Genomic DNA, 16,499 nt, shown 5'->3' with positions numbered 1-16,499 from the left:
CAACACAAAAGATAAGATCAGAAAAACTCAACTCAGCTAAGGTAAACTAAATTAAGCTAAGTGAAAAACAGACAACTCTACGAAGCTATGATAAGATAAACTCAGCTAAGCTTTATTTGAGATAAGATGAAATATGATAAGTTAAGATAAATTCACCTAAGACAAGCTAAACTAAACTAAGCTAAGATAAATGATTGCTGGATGTAGCTTTGCATTTAAGATATGAGAGTGGTATCAGTCTTCTCATCTAACCCTTTGCCACAAAGTAAAGAGGTATATTTTCCAAAATGCTGAGTTGTTCTTTTAAAAATTTAAAAAAAACAAAGTGAAAGATAAACCCAAATAATAACTTCATCCTTAGTCAGCTGTTAACTCTGTAAAAACCTTGAGTAAAACATATGCACTGCGACTGAATTCACTTATTTGGTTACCAGGTTGCTCATCAATGTTTTACTAGGACCCTTGCTAACTTTTGGCTGATTCACAAGCCTGACCTGAATGCAAGCAGTTCATAATTTCAGCCAAGGTTTATCATTACTTACTTTCTCGAGGCCAAGTGGCTGTATTAATACATTAAAATGCATTAAAATGCTCAGAGTGTGCCTCTCTGGATAAGCGAAAAGGTGGATGTGTGAGCAAGGAGCATAGCACATTTTAAACTTACAACTCAGATACCCAAATTACCCAAATAAGTAGTTTAGAGAGAAACAGCCTCTCCATGTTAATGCCCAATATCCTCTGCACTTTAGCCTCAGCTATTTGGTCACTTAAAGAGAGCACCCATGTCAGTTTGGTCATTATTGCTCATCATTCGTCTACATTATATCAGAATTTAAGGAGCTGTATGCAGCATTCAGAGCATTAATACAGCAGCAAACCACTATCTGCTGTGTAAAAATAAACTGGAGTGATGGCGTATTGAGCAGAATTGCACTACCTCTCTGTGTGCTGTAATCTGCCCTAAACTGCCATGCAAACATGTTGGTACATATGAGTCCCTGTTTGTATTCCACTACCTAGATAATCAGTGTCACTGCGCTCATACAGTTACCCCTGACATTGGGATGGCGTCACCAACCTTTCACCTCACCTACAAAAATGTGACAAATACCCATGACAATCTACCAGACCCCAAAGGTGACATATTCAGTTTCAGATTCAACACTACAAAACTCAGACAGAAAAAAAGCAGAATATGCTCACATTTAAGTTGGAATAAAAAAAATGTTTGGCGTTTTTGCTTTAGAAAGGATTCAAACAATAAATTGATTTTTTTTAAATACAGGGTTTTAATTTTAATGTTTATCAACTAATAAATTAATTTGGCAATCTTTTAACTTTCAGTTATTAGTCACAAAATGTGTTAAAACTTTAAACTGTGTCAAAATATTTAACAATCATCTCAGCAAATTAATCAAATTAATGTTAAGCAGATTAAAGAGTAGTATGCTTTTTTTTTTATTATTTTAAAATTTCATTTTAGATTTAGAAACTTATTTTTGATGAAATACATTTTAATGTAATGTAGTTTTATATGACATCAGCATTTATTTTTGGCCTGCAGCACTCCATTCAGATTAATTTTTGGCTCTTCATAGGAAGGAATTTGGGCACCTCTGGTTTAAAGTGAAAACCACTCAGATAAACATGGTGACCCGAAACAGTTCCCACACTATTACAGCAGTCCAGTGGAAGAGTTTTGTAATCTCTCTGTAAGTATATTTTTATCTATAAAACAATGTTATGAATCACCTCAATACTATTTACACTGTGTTAGATATTGGCCATTTGTCCAAAGTGAAATATGTCTCGCTGCTGAAGCCGCCTCCAGCATGCAGCACAGTTTAGCAGGTAAATGGTGTGCATTTGTCTTACACTGTGCATGTAAAAGCTTGAACACAATGAACATGGTGCATCATGGGAATTATTCCCAATTTCCTCACGTATCATGTCTTTTCTTCATGTTTTTGTGTGTTCTGCTTTGTACTGGTCATGTTTTATTTTGCTGCATTACTGTTTTACACAATGCTGTTGAATGATTAATTGGTGGGCTGGATCCCTCTGAAATCCTTTGAGACATACTGTACTTGTGATGAATGGCAACAGAAAGATATTTGACTTAACATTCGTTACTGCAAGCTGAGTGAGAGACGTGAACTACAAATTAAGCTTCATGCGCCATGATAAATAAAGCATATATAAACCTATGTTGAATCATAAAACAATAGAACTAGCACTGATGGTGACGTTTAAAATAATACCGTCACTAAAGGCAAAAAGTTACATTTAAATAATCATGCCTGGTGACAGTAAAAGCTGACTCATAGACAGAAAATCCAAAAAGGGGACACATTTTAGAAAAATAAATAAAAGCGAATCTTGCAGGAAGACACAGACTGTGCTCATTGCATGTTACATTTTGTCAGATGGGTCTCGACCGCAATCTGCGTCAGACTATATGACACCAGCGTTGAGGCATGTCAGATGGTGTGATAAATGTCGGGAGAATGGTGATTAGACAGAAACAGATGCAACAGAAACATATCATCAACTTGCGTCATCCATTGGCCCGTGTGTTAAAAAAAATGTAGCGAAACAATGAAAAAGTAATGAACTTAGAGCTGACACTTCCACACATTGAAAAACCTAAAAAGGTAATATGTTTGGGTTTTTTTTCTCCTCACCAATGTACTCTACATCATTCCATGTCATATCCTGATTGGTTAGTTTCTCAATGCAGGCAGCATTCAATAATCACATGTAGGGACTTTGGTGCTTCATTTCTGACACTAACAGGATTTTGATGCAGCCTGTTTTTGGTCAATGAAGCAATAAAATCAACTGTCTCCCCGTTTCACTGGGATCTAAGATTGATGTGGGATTTGCAATAAACATTTTTTTCTTTATACCTGTACAATTCTTTTAATTTATTATTTTTTTTTGTATTGTATTTCAATATTTAAAGATTCAGTGTATAAGATTTAGGGCTATTTAGTGGTGCATAGCGGTGAGGATTGTAGATTTCATCCTGCTAGAATTCCCTTAGTGTTCATTGCTCAGGAGGTTTTAACAGTGAGCTGAATTATCTGCAGAAGTCTCTTCCTTTCCAAAACAAACGGACCCAAGTATTTAAACCAGAAGAAACACTGAATAAAGCAATTTCATCTTACAAATCAGTGTTTTTCTAATGCTGCTTGTTGCAGATGGGCTTCTAATATTGTTGGCTAATGCGCAGGGGCGTGGCTAAGGAGTGGCCTGAGGCACCTAATGTCACTCCTGAAATCTGATTGACCACCTTATTTGCCATTTGATTAGCTATCTGCTCAGTCAGTTTTAACTGTTTGATGATGAGTAAACTGAATTCTTGTTTATGGGCGCAATCTGTGTTAAACTAAACTATGAACAGGGATGTAAGACACTGCAATGTTAGTAATTAAAGTACTGTAGGTATGGGTAATGGAGAAAAAAATGGTAAATTAAAGCTATGCCAATGTGTGTGCTCCGCTGCAGCGCTCATACTTCATGCCACCCCTACATATGTCAGTCCTATACTTGGGTCACCAACGTAAAAGAAATCTGAACGCGCCACTGCTGATGCGAAAATTCGAATGTCCCTATTTGGAGCCAGTGTTTGGTTTGTCCAATCTGGGCAACTGTAGAAACATGGTGGTGAACATAGCAATCTCAGTAGACAAGGACCTGCTCCCTATGCAGATATGAACAGTTCATTTTAAGGCAACAACAACACAACAATTATTATTTTCAGTTGATTAAATTACTAAAGAAAACACTCTTATTATATTATACTCCATTTATGCCAATATATCCCGCTAAATTCTACACACTGGACCTTAAATACTTTGCTGTAGTTAATGAACTATATACCAAAGCAGTTTCAGTCACACATTTATTGCTCTCACCAGCAGGTGGCGGTGTTGGCTCTGTGTGGTACATTACTGCAAGCCACATGAGGCTTTTCCCATTTCGCAGTTTGCACATCCTTAGTTACTTCCGTCGCCTCCTCTCCTTGTAACTTAGTCCCTCCCACCTGAGATGTGAGGAAGGAGGCAGGGAAGTAGTGATGCATGGGTCAGGGTCTTTTAAAACCAACACCAACTGATATGAGAGTCAATCCACCATGCCCGACCTATAAACATATGCGTTAATAAATGACCCGAAACAAACTGCAAACTTGCAAATAAAAGCTAAAAGTTTTGTGTAAAGACCATTGCTAATAACAGTCCACCTGCTGTTGGCTATATTGTATCATTTCCAGTAAATATTACAATCCGATCTGGGAAAAATAGTTCATAAAACTGCTCACAACAATCTTGATCTGCCGGCACTTTTTGGACACCAGCTATGGTAACTGTCAGGCGGTGTGCAGTAATGGTGAAGTGCCAGACCGAGACAGAGGACTTTTGCATAATGTTTCTTTGACTTATTAATAACTTACTTAAGAATGCTGCTTTTTACACTTTATGACCTGCTCGCCCGAAACCTGCAATACTTTCTAACAATCTTACCTGCACCACCAGAACAGCCCGACCTGCAGGATTGGCTATGGGTCAACAACAGTGGCATTGTTAGGCCTGGGCATCCGAGGCTTTGGCCCCAGATATTTTACAAAAAGGCCCAGATGCAAATATAAAGGCTATATACACATTTTAAAAATAAGAACAGGCCTTAAAACAACAAAAAGTTGCAGATCTAATAATCTGTTGTTCGGTTCTTATGTGTACTTGAATAAATGTACTTAGTTACATTTTACCACTGTTAACATAGCAGTAAACGCATTCAACTATTTTTTCAGCTCTAGTCAATATATTTTTATCGATAGCATTTGTAAAGCATTCTGTATGTAATATTAATTACTTACAACCACTGATATTTTTCTCCGCACATTTCATACTAATTAATCTGGCTCCCAATACAGCACAGAATTCACTTCAAGATCCTCCTCATCATCTACAAAGCTCTCGTTAACCTTCTCCGACATCGCTCCCCCAGTCGCCACCTCAGATCATCTGATGCAAACCTTCTTCTCTCCTCATCACCAGGACTAAGCACCGCACCTTGAGGGACAGAGCCTTTGCCATTGCTGCCCTGACCATCTGGAAGTCCCTCCCTCCAAACATCCGCAACTCAGACTCACTCTGCTCATTTAAAAATAAACTCAAAATCCCTCTTTTTCCAAAAAAAAGCCATCAACACTGCTCTCCCACTGCCTCCACAAATCTGAACTACCATGTTCTCTACATTGTTTTTGTCCTCTGTTCTTGTATGTGTCTTTCAGTATTTTGTATTCTCTATTTTGTATTTGTTTTATTTTTGCATTTCATGTAAAGCGTTTCATTAGTACTTAAAAATGAGCTATGAGGCCTATCTATTATTATTATTAGAAAGAAAAAAATGTTTTTAAAGGTAAACAATGTGCCAGAGTGCATTAAAAAAGCATCAAAATGTTCCCCGGCATCAAAAAAAAGCCCTGGGAGGGATCCCAACGGACACCCCCTACTGAGTTCCAGGCTAAGCTTGCAATGTCCTCAAATTCTAGAAACGCCCCTGGCCGACTTGTGCACCACCACCAAGGAAGACACAAGGAGAGAGCAGTTGAGGCAACAAGCATTAAACACAATAAGACAACAATGCTTTGGAGCTGCCGTTTAAAAGTGATGTCAGTTTGTGTGAAGTACAGCTGCCTCATCAGCTCTGTGTCACGCCTCTTTTGTACGTCACGGGTGCAGAAAAGACTCCCACAAAGGATACACCTGTGCATCCTCACTCATGGCTACTCTGACAAGCCTCCGCTCTTCTTTAGGAATTGAGACATTCTTCAGGATGGCACACTGAGATCGATTCCCGGGTCACAGGCAGGACGAGACGATGAGAAGCACAAAAGAGAAATGAGAAAAGCCCAAACAAGAAGAGTAGATGCGGCTGATAGTCGGAGCCCACCATCTTTCTCAGAGTATTGTTGGCAAAACACCAACAATGAACGTTGTTCTACACCACTAATACCGTCGCAGTCTGAACTATGTGACACTGACGACCAAAGATTTCACCACGTTCATGTCACCATTGTCAACTTTCATTCAGGACTGCCCACTGCAAAGCGGCCTTAAGTGTGATTTTGCTGCCGGTTGCAAAGGTTGGACAAACATCTCTAATGCAGCTCTTGGTAGAAATCAGTTGTGATGGTGAGACTATGCATTATTTGTAGAGGCTGAATGGCTTTTGCAGCTTGCAGCTTGTTACTCTGCTGGATTTTGTCAATAGGTATTGCACAAAAAAGAGATAATAGGAAAGAAAAATGTCAACATGCTGAGACAATAAACATTTTTAAAAGCACTGTGGTAGAATAAAACTTAGACACTCACATCAACAGCAATAAAGGTCCACATTCATGAGACCGGAGAGGTTACTGTACTGTTAAGCAATGCCTAATACTGTGAAGGCCACCTGCAGTTACATTTACATCTGTGGAGAGGTGCAGTGTTGCCAGGCAGGACAGTGGGCCAGACAGATCCATGGCCTGACGCCCAGAACTCTGCTGCCCGGTCCCGCAGCTCAAACCATTTGTCCCAACCTGCTCCTAATGTAACCTCTACCAACTCTCCCCAAATTATGGAAAATCTGCGTGTGTGTGTGTGAGAGACAACAGATAACTTTTCCAACATTTCATGTCTGTGGCATGTCATTTCTTGTTTATGTTTGGGTTAGGTAACCTGTAACACATTTCTGATCCTTCTGTGATTACAATAAAGTTCAATCGCAGATGGATGCGTTCATCTGCTGTTCGCACAGTGTCGCCTAACTGCCTGCTTTATTTACAAAGTGAATTATTGGATTTAAGGTGTTTTTTTTCCCAGTCTTAAATGTGTCACTTTCACTCTTCTATGCAAAGAAGGTATGTGTGAGCACACATTTAAAGATAGTATAGAGAAGATATAGATATGTTAATGCAGAATGTGTTAAAGAAAGATGCAAAATTTTTCTCACCTACTTCAGCGTGATAGGAAACTGTTCTTTTTTTAAAAATTTAAACAGTATATGCTTTTATTCAGGGCAACTGGATCATAATCTGTCCACAATGATGAGGTCTGACAGTCACAGTCGCATGTATAATGAAAGCCCAAAGTCACGATGAAACATTAAAATGTGATGAGTGGCTCCTTTTGATTTATTAATCATAAAGAACACAATGTGTCCGTGTTTTCATCTCAGTGAAAACATCTAAATCTTTGACCTGTGCTTTGAAAATATGAAGAACCTCACAAATCTGTTATTCTGTCTTGTTTATTCTGAGCTCCATGAATCACTTGTTATATTTGCTGTATATGAGCTGAGTTTGTCATCGGGGGGGGCATTTTTTAACGAGAGGTCGGTACAATTCCAGCTGTAACTGTAGTTACAGAACTGGGCGTTTTTAAATTAAGGTCAGGATATTTCCAGCCATGTTTATGGAAAAAAGAGGTCATTTTTCTAATGAGAGTTTAAGATATTTCCAACCATGTTTGTAGCAACAAAATCTTTTTTTTTTTGTTACACATAGTTGGGACATTTCCAGCCATCTTTGGGGTGACCTTATTGGGTATTTTTTAAATGGTGGTCAGGACATTTTCAGCTGTATTTGTTCCAACAAACCAGGTATTTTCAAGAAGTCAAGACATTTCAAGCCATATTTGACAAACGTGACTGTTTTTTCACAAGAGGTTATCACATTTCCAGCCATGTTTTAGAGACAAAGAGTGTATTTTTAAATGAGAGTTTGGAACATTTCCAGTCTTCTCTGTAGTGACCAAATTGGTTTTTGTGCCAAAACCTAACCACATGTTAACCATTGCCAACAGTGCCAACATCAAACAAAAAACTTAAAATTGAAATATAAAGAAATATTAAGTGTCAACATATGAAACATACACATGTAAGATATCTGTGATTTGCAGAAACACACAATGCCAGTATTGATTCTGGTGACTTGGTTGTAAAAATCCTTTGTCCAAGACATATTTTCAGGGATGTGCTGAGTTGCAGCCTTGTTAGCCTGGCTCCTGCAGCCTGCACTGTATCACCACCCAGCAGGAGCTACATAACCATAAATATGAGCAGGAATACTGAACAACAACAAACAACAGCATATCATCTTCCAAGCCTTGGTGAGCAACATTACACCTCACCCGGCAATTACCTGTTTTATTCCAAAGACATACCACAGCACAACTCATTTTGATTTATTTCTTATTTGGCTTTTAAGCATGAGTGTGACTCTGCATTTACCGAGAGCGAATCACTCTCCGGATCCTGAGTCTGTCACTGCAGTAGCAGAGGAGAGCTAATGAAATACTGCTGCCCACCCCAATTTGGATGGATCATGGTTAGCGGTAGAGCAGAATAATTCATAGACCACCCCCAAGCTCATGTGACTGTCCAAGGTGAAAATAGGTAGACTTTTATTACAACCCATATTACTTATTAATCCTGGCCTGGCCCTTATCAAATTCAATAATTAAGACTGTGGACCGTTAAGAGCAGTTTTGCATTTTGTGTTTTTGAAATTCATAAAACTTTGCTCTAATAAACACAATAATGCCTTCCAGTCTGAATTTCTGGTTGTGTTATTCATTATTTTTCAAAGTGAGAATGCTCTCGGGAGAAAATAAATTAAGCTTGTAATTGTTCCAGTCAAGAGGTGAGAAAAAATATAGATACTGAGACTCAGATATATAACACCCTATATAATTAAGAATATGGGAATTAATTCCTTCGTTGTTTTGTAATTAAGCGGTGTGATTTTTTCTCTGTGAATTTAAATAGGTGCTTTAGTCCGACTGACAGAAATATGAAAATTAAATAATGATATCATAGCATACATAGTCATAGCATAACAGTGTTACCTTTTGAGCAGCACAGGACAAGCTATTTCAATGTTTTAGAAAAATAACTGCTGACAACCTTTTCATATTTGACAGTTTCTCATGAATTTTGCACTAAAAAGGGATGAAAAAAACCTACAAGGCTATCCAAAGTTGTTTATCACAGTGTTTTTCCACAGGAATGCCAGTTCATACGACCGTAACTAGATGTTCCAGATGATGAGATGTTTGTGCCTTAATGGCTTTGTTGGAATGGACTGCACATGTCGACAAGCAAACTGTCTCTTCTTTTACTATCTAAGTACCTTTTCCAAAATAGCTTACAGGGTGTATTTTGCATAATTTATTAGTCATTGTTGGGAAAGTAGGAGAAAATCAAATCCTGCATGAGAACCAAATGTAATTCACCTTGTACATAAGGCACAAGCAATCCATAAAGGCCTGCAGCTCAGATGAAAATTGGGATGGAAATGAGAACAGAGTGTGTTAGGAGTGTTTACAGAAATTGTAGACTGACATGCACTGCACGTAAGAATAAAGAAAGTCTCTGTCAGACACCTGCAATTGCTTGATCTCTCATACCTGCTGATTGTTTCAAATTGCTAAGCATCTGCACCACACAGATTCAGTGCACCCCCGTGTCTTGTTTAAAAAATATCATTAGGATAAATACAATGTATCCTAATAACAACTGACAATGGCATAATGGCACCATTTTCCAATAAGCATCCTTTATGAAGGGTTTATAAGCTGCAATTTATGGCTTTATTAATGATAAATAAGTTATATACTGATGTTTGATACATCAGTTATGAGACATTACTAAAAACAATTTTTGGGCTGCCAGGTTAGGGACAATTCCTCCAGTTGTAATATAAACAGCAGAAATTATGTATTAATAAAAACTTGGAGCCAGGTATGTATTAACAGATGCAAACCTTCTTCTTTCCAACATGAACATGCAAAGCCATGTTATTGCCAAATATTTTCACAAATGAGGGCACAGTGATGCTACAGAGCATTTACTCAAACAGAATGTAAATGTTATACTTTGGAAATGTAATAAAACATATCTTACCATAAATACTCCACCTTTACAGCTTTGCTCTCTCTACTATCTAAAGAAGACGCTACAGATAAATAGGGTGAGACTTTTAAACTAACAGATGTCACCATGAAACTACCCCAGTGGATTACTAACATTAAGATAATTATTTTTGCATGACAAGTTTTCTGAAATGTTATGTTACAATATGCAAATGAGGCATTATCCAATTAGTTAGATTTTTTTTTTAACAATACATCTCCAAAACAGAAATCTTAACTTAAACAAACACCTAAATGTGTATTGTAAATTTATTTTTTGACACTTGTCTGAATAAAGACATGTTATGGAAGCAAAACTGACCTGTGCATTAAAAACTACGTTTTCACCTAAAGTGTCGCCCCTTAAGTGTTGCAGATCAAAAGCTTTGCGAACATGTATTAGTCAAATGAATGGAACTGAAAACAATAAGCTACAGAGTCTGAAGTTATAAATGTTAGGACGCCTCTAATAAAGGGGTATTGCTCTTATTTTGGATAAATCATCAACTCTGTTGTTACAAAATTGCTAATAAAGTCATAAATAAAGGCTCACAACTGTCTCACTTCGTCATCTTAAAAAAGGAATATAAATTCGTAGCGTAACACAGGGTAGTTATACAGTCATTTATTACGGCTGTTAGCGAATGGATTTTGGTCCAGATGTCCTGCAACAGTTCACTACGGGGGTCTTCATGATGAATTTAAGTGTCATACTGAAGAGGGATTTTCAACAACCTGGCAACCTGGAAGTTACTCTTAATTATCTTATAACTGATCTATAAAGCATCAGTCAATTAATTATTAACCTTTACTACAGCCATTAGTTACAGTCAGTGCTGGGAAGGTTACTTTTCAAAAGGGAGAGGTTACACATTACTAGTTACTCCATTAAAAATGTAATAAGTAATGTAACTATTTTAATGATTCATCAAAGTAATGTAGATTATTACATTGGATTACTTTTTGATGACTTTTCTTAAATATGTTTGGGCAGTTAAAGCTGAAAAATATGCAGTAATAAACTTCACCAAAAGAGAGCATTCCTGCACACCAAAAAGATGCAAAGCAACAGTATGCATGTTATATTCTACCTTCATTTACTGTAATTTAAGTAGGCCAACGTATTTTTTTTTCACAGTAACTGTAACTGATTAAAATTGGGCTACATTTATTTTCTAATTGACTTTTACATAGTTAATCCCCAACACTGGTTACAGTTAATAACGTCTTGGTCTATAAAATAATAAAAGTCTAAAGTGTGACATGTGTTTGTAAAAGGAAAAAAAAATGTATAGAAATGTCCACACACTGCACTGCGAGGCATCAGACCAACCCAGAGCCCAGATTAAAGCTCGGGCCGGAAGCAGCTGGGTCTGCTCTGTTCATTCATTACTGGAAGCACGCGCTGCAGCTGATTAGACTGATGAATCAATAACTGCAATCAGCGCGGTAATGATCAACATATAAAGAAAAGCGATTCCGATGAACAAGTCGAAATTACCCGAGGGATGATCCGAGATAATCATTGGACGGCGAGAAGTACATAAACGTCCGGAGTGAGACGTGCGCGCGTGTGATTAAACTGCGTGCGCGAAAAGTGCAATTTCAACGCTATTAACCCTTTAAAACTGGGATCCGCGTCAGTTTTCTTGTGCTGCATACAGACGCCTTGTACAAGCTGTTTAACCATTTAAACCTGGGAACATTGTTTTCTTTCTAAAATATGGGAGAAAAAAGTCTCACAAATTGCAAGAAATGGGTACAAGGTGACGACAAAAGACCTGAAAAAGGGAGAATTTTTAAAAAAGGGAAAAATGTCCGGAAAAATATATTCAGAATTGTTATAATTCAATATTTAAATGTATACGAAATAAATAAATACATAAATAATTCTTTACTAAACTTTTGGGCCATGTCTTGATAAGTTGCTCATTGCCTATCCATGTTTATGCAAGAAATCGTACCCATTTGTTGAAGTTTCATAGCGTTAAACACAGGCAGATCGATGGAGGAGAGGAGCGGCCGCAGTGCACGTCAAGATGCGCTAGTCGGCGCCTTAAGAATGAAATTCAATACTGTGGCTTGAATGTGGACCACACTGCACTCAGAGGAGCTGATCCTGGAGAGGAGCCCTCCCTGACGCACGGTTTGTTTAACTTAGTGGATCCTCAGACCTCCACTCGTGTCCATAAACGATCACATGCAACAAACATCCCTGACACACACTCATCCTGTGTCATTCATCTTAAATGCACACACCAGGAGCTCCACCGTTGAGAAAAGGTGTGCTAACCCAGCACACACACACCTAAACCTGAACACCTGCAGGCTGTGATCTCTGCAACATCTTTCACAAACATCTCTTTTACAGCCCTGAGCTTCTTCCTTCTTCCTGCGTAACACAAATAACAAAACTCTTAAAATGTCTTGTCAGCCGCTTTAACAACAATCCACCTTTTTACAACCAAATCTTCTAAACTAAAAACCTCCTTTTTGTCTTTTTTTCCTCTCCCCCCAATTAATCATCCACTTGCCACAAGCTCAGGGTTAATTCATTGATTTGTTTAAACGCAGCTGATTTGGATGCAAATTCTCAAGCATTACGCATTCACTTCCTGTCCCCCCTTTTCTGTTGTTGTTGCTGTGGAATGCGTTAGCAGCGGTGTCAGTGCCACACAAACCTCGCCTTTGGTCAGGATCTAAATTGAAGCGCTTATACTAAAAAAAGGAAAAAGAGAAAAGAAGAAGTAGAGAGACAGTTTCCAATCTAGCGCGGTGGGAGGGAAGATTTGTGCGGCGAAAAAGAGGAAAAAGAAGAAGAGGAGGAGGGAGAGAAAAAAGTAGAAAATCTCTGCAACCCCTGGAGTCTCATTCAGCACCACTCGCTACTGGACAGCGTCTGAGCAGCAGGAGTTGATCGAGAAACAGGAGATTTGGTCAAAGCTCGAGTCTGGGAGTAACACCGCATCTGCATAGGGCGCTTTATTCCCAACAACATTTACTATTGCACACCGGCGTTTCACTCCCGACAAGTGTCTTTAGCTTTTACAAAAAAAAAATCATCCGTGTGGCGGGTTTGGCAAGCGGCGTTCAAACAGGAGGCGTCTGGAGCTGGCGCTGCCAAACAAAGACGCAGGAAGAAAAAAAAGAAGAAGAAAAACGGCATCAGAGATCGCAGAAGTTCATTTTCTCCACTTTGGGCTCACTTCTATCAGGAGGATTAAAAGGTAAGAGTGTCTCCGCTGTTTTACAGTGTCACATTTGGGATGAGCGGGGTTTAGGAGTGGTGCTGGATGAGAGTTACGCAGCTATGTGTGAGAGTATGCTGCACAAAACCGATTATCTAATAAGAGTCTTGAAAGCACGCTGATGTGTTTTAACGTCTCACGATGAGAAAAGAGTGAGCAGTTGCGCGCATTTTTTTGTCTTCTGGTGGCATTTTTGATTGAGCGCACAGTGACTTTAGAAACCCTCTTCTCTAAATATCAGTGTGTATGCGTCTGTTGGGAAGCTTTTGGAGGGCTGTGGTCCCTATTAGACTCAACAGATGAATCACCTTAACTGAAAGGCTTTAGGAGCAGGAGCGATGCTGACGTTTCTGATGGAGGGAGGGGGACCTGACAATACAATGAACCCCTTCATCAGCTGTGTCTATGGGAGCCCCCTCTGCAAGCCCCTCGCTGCTTTCCGCTTCACTTGGCTTGCTGTTGTTCATCTCTCTCTCTCTCTCTCTCTCACACACACACTCACACACACACACACACTCACACACACACATATATAAGCAAATCCGGGGAGTCTTTAGGTCTAACCAATGCACTGATGAAGACAGACGGTCATTTTAAACTAATGTGATTTCAGTGGATATGAAGGTGCAGCTCAAAAGACGCGCTGAAATGTGTGCTTTTACTGGGTTGTTTGCATGAATCGGTGGCAATCCATCTTTGCATTTAATCATTTTCAAGTGAGACATGACGCCCTGGCGGGTCATATGCTTTGGTGACGCCTCACTTGATTATGCATCACTGTCAGAAAGTAATTACTGCTCACATTTCCGCTGCCTGTTGGCTGTTAAATGCATGATGTTTGTTAAAAACAATTAAATAATACCTTTATTTCTTGTTGCAAAGGGTGTGTTGTCCTGGATTTGAAAAGAACAAATGTGTTTGCACAGGCATTCTGATAAGAGGCATCGCATTTTAACATTTCTCTGCCACAAAGCCTCTATTTCCACTCTTCATTTCATTTTTATTGCAGTCTGTGTTTTGCTGAAGCTCCACTCTATAACCCTCTGGATCTCCTCCCAGTCCAACATCCACAAAAATTCCTCGCTGGATTTCAATTAGTGACTCCATGGAGGTGATACTCTTCAAATTCAAAACTTCAGTTGATGCCAAATGAAAGACAAAAAGCGAAAGCAGAAGAGTAGCAAATGGCAACCCACAATGGAAACACTTTGTTGGTCTTTAAAGACCAATCAGATTCTCCCTAAACACTTCTTGAAAACAGCTGCACTGGCGCAGAAATGTTTCACTGAGCCTCTAAAAATTTAATTTGAACCGTTTCATTTCGTTTTCGGGGGAAAACACACAAAAGGCAAATGGATCTTTTGAAGACCTACAACAGGTGCTTTGAAATACCCATCAAACGCTCTCTGCTGCAATAACATGTTGCCTTTTCCGTGGTCATTCCCACATTAATTCTCACAGTATGAGAACAGATTCAACAAATCTTTGCAGCACCACTTCTCCACCCAGTCTGAGCAATATCACACTGTCTGCAGAGTAAATCTCCACTGGCAGCCACAGTACGTGTGCATTAGTGATTATCCAGGAGAAGAAAATAGTTTCTCAACCCTCACAAAAGCTTATTATGTGCGACTGTAGACAGGTGAACTGAAGATGTTTGATATTAGCAATACTGACAATAATCAGTTTATTTGGGGGTACAAATGTACGGGTTTGCAGGTGTTTCAGAGAACCTACATAATATTTAAAGGAGCAGTTTGTAGGATTTCATGGCATTTAGTGGTGAGGATTGCTTGCAGATCATAACCAGAATCTTTCACTGTTCATTGAGTGTGTTTACATGGACAAGAACAAGCTGTTTATTATATATACATGATCTGGTGTTCTGAGTATCCTGTTTATGTGTATGAGCATCTAATCACCATATTCCATTTATGAGAAACCAGAATATGCTAACTCTGATAGAAACTGACATTTACATGGGGAATATGAAGAACCTGATTTCTCTGTGCTCATTTAAAAGCTATATCCGCTAAATGTCCATGTAATCACACTCAGTGTTCAGGAGATTTTTACCAGAAGCTGAATTATCCATAGAGGTCTTTTAAAAAACAAACAGACCAGGTGATTAAAACCAGCAAAAATACAGAATAAAGCAATTTCATGTTACAAGTCAGTGTTTCTCCTACGCTGTACAGCTGAGCTGTCAGCCCAGCGCCTGCTAATGTATGCTCAATTTATTTCTGATCCAGACATCCAGGATGTCTTTACCAGGAGCCGAATTATCCGCAGAGTCGTCCCCTTTCCAAAACAAACAAACCAGGTGACTAAAACCAGTAAAACACAGATTACAGCAATTTCACATTCACATTTTCCGATGCTGTTTAGTTGTGGCAGACAGGCTGCAAGCCCTGCACCTGCTAATGTGAGCTGATCTTTTTTTCCTCGAATAACTCCAGACATACAAGAGGTTTTTACCAGAGGCTGAATTGTCCACAGAAGGCTCTATGTCTCCAAAACAAACTGACCTGGGGTTTAAAACCAGTAAAAACACTGAATAAAGTAGTTAAAGTATGTTAAAAAAATCTGTTTTTTGCCCAATACTGCTCATTGTGAAGGGGCTGCTAACAATGGTACTGATTTCAAAACTTGAATGGCCCCATCTAGAGCCAGTGTTTGGCTCGTGTGTTCTAGGCTACAGCAGAAACACAGCGGTACAACATGGTGATCTCCAAAAACAAGGACCTGCTCCCTCTGCAGATATAAACCATTCATTTCTAATGCAACAAAAACACCATGATTCTCATTTTCAGGTGATTACTCACTAAAGAAAACATACTTACTGCATTATATTGCATTTCTGCCAACATATCCCCCTAAATCCTACACGCTGGACCTTCAAATCATATTTGTGCATCTTTTTTTTAACCTGCTATTTCAAAACCATGATCACTCTGATCTCAGACTCTTTGGCTTCTCATATTTTAATGTTCTGGCTTAGTGGCCTTCATCAGAGCATATTTGCACTTCATTATCCTGCTCCTAATGTGTTTCCCCCTTTATTTATGCAAAGCTTCATATGCCCTGCAGTAACTAGCCTACTTGACTGTGCTGCTTTTAAACAGTGTATCAAGGTGTTGGGAGTACACTCTCTTGAAGGAAAGAAAGAAGCTTCTTAGAATTTCCTGAAAGACACGAGATGTGCAAAATGCGCAGCCCTCTATCTGAAGCTGTGTGTGCACCAGCAAGATCCACCAATTAAAAACACTGTGTTTGGTTTCAGATATTG

General features: G+C 38.9%; 1 protein-coding gene across 2 annotated transcripts in view; it reads left to right on the top strand.

Annotated features, from left to right (window-relative positions):
- Positions 1-12,632: 12,632 nt before the first annotated feature.
- LOC121946929 (metabotropic glutamate receptor 4-like) overlaps positions 12,633-16,499 on the top strand; it is a 236,733-nt gene continuing 232,866 nt past the window's right edge. For both annotated transcript variants that reach the window (XM_042491761.2, XM_088081954.1), the window contains exon 1: positions 12,633-13,189. The gene's annotated coding sequence lies outside the window, so the exon portion shown is untranslated. The remainder of the gene's footprint in view (positions 13,190-16,499) is intronic.

The sequence above is a fragment of the Plectropomus leopardus genome, chromosome 9 (assembly GCF_026936395.1).
Source record: "Plectropomus leopardus strain MGB_pleo_1.0 chromosome 9, ASM2693639v1, whole genome shotgun sequence".
NCBI lineage: Eukaryota > Metazoa > Chordata > Actinopteri > Perciformes > Serranidae > Plectropomus > Plectropomus leopardus.
The sequence above is the reverse complement of the archived record's forward strand: the minus strand, read 5'-3'. Positions and strand labels throughout refer to the sequence as shown.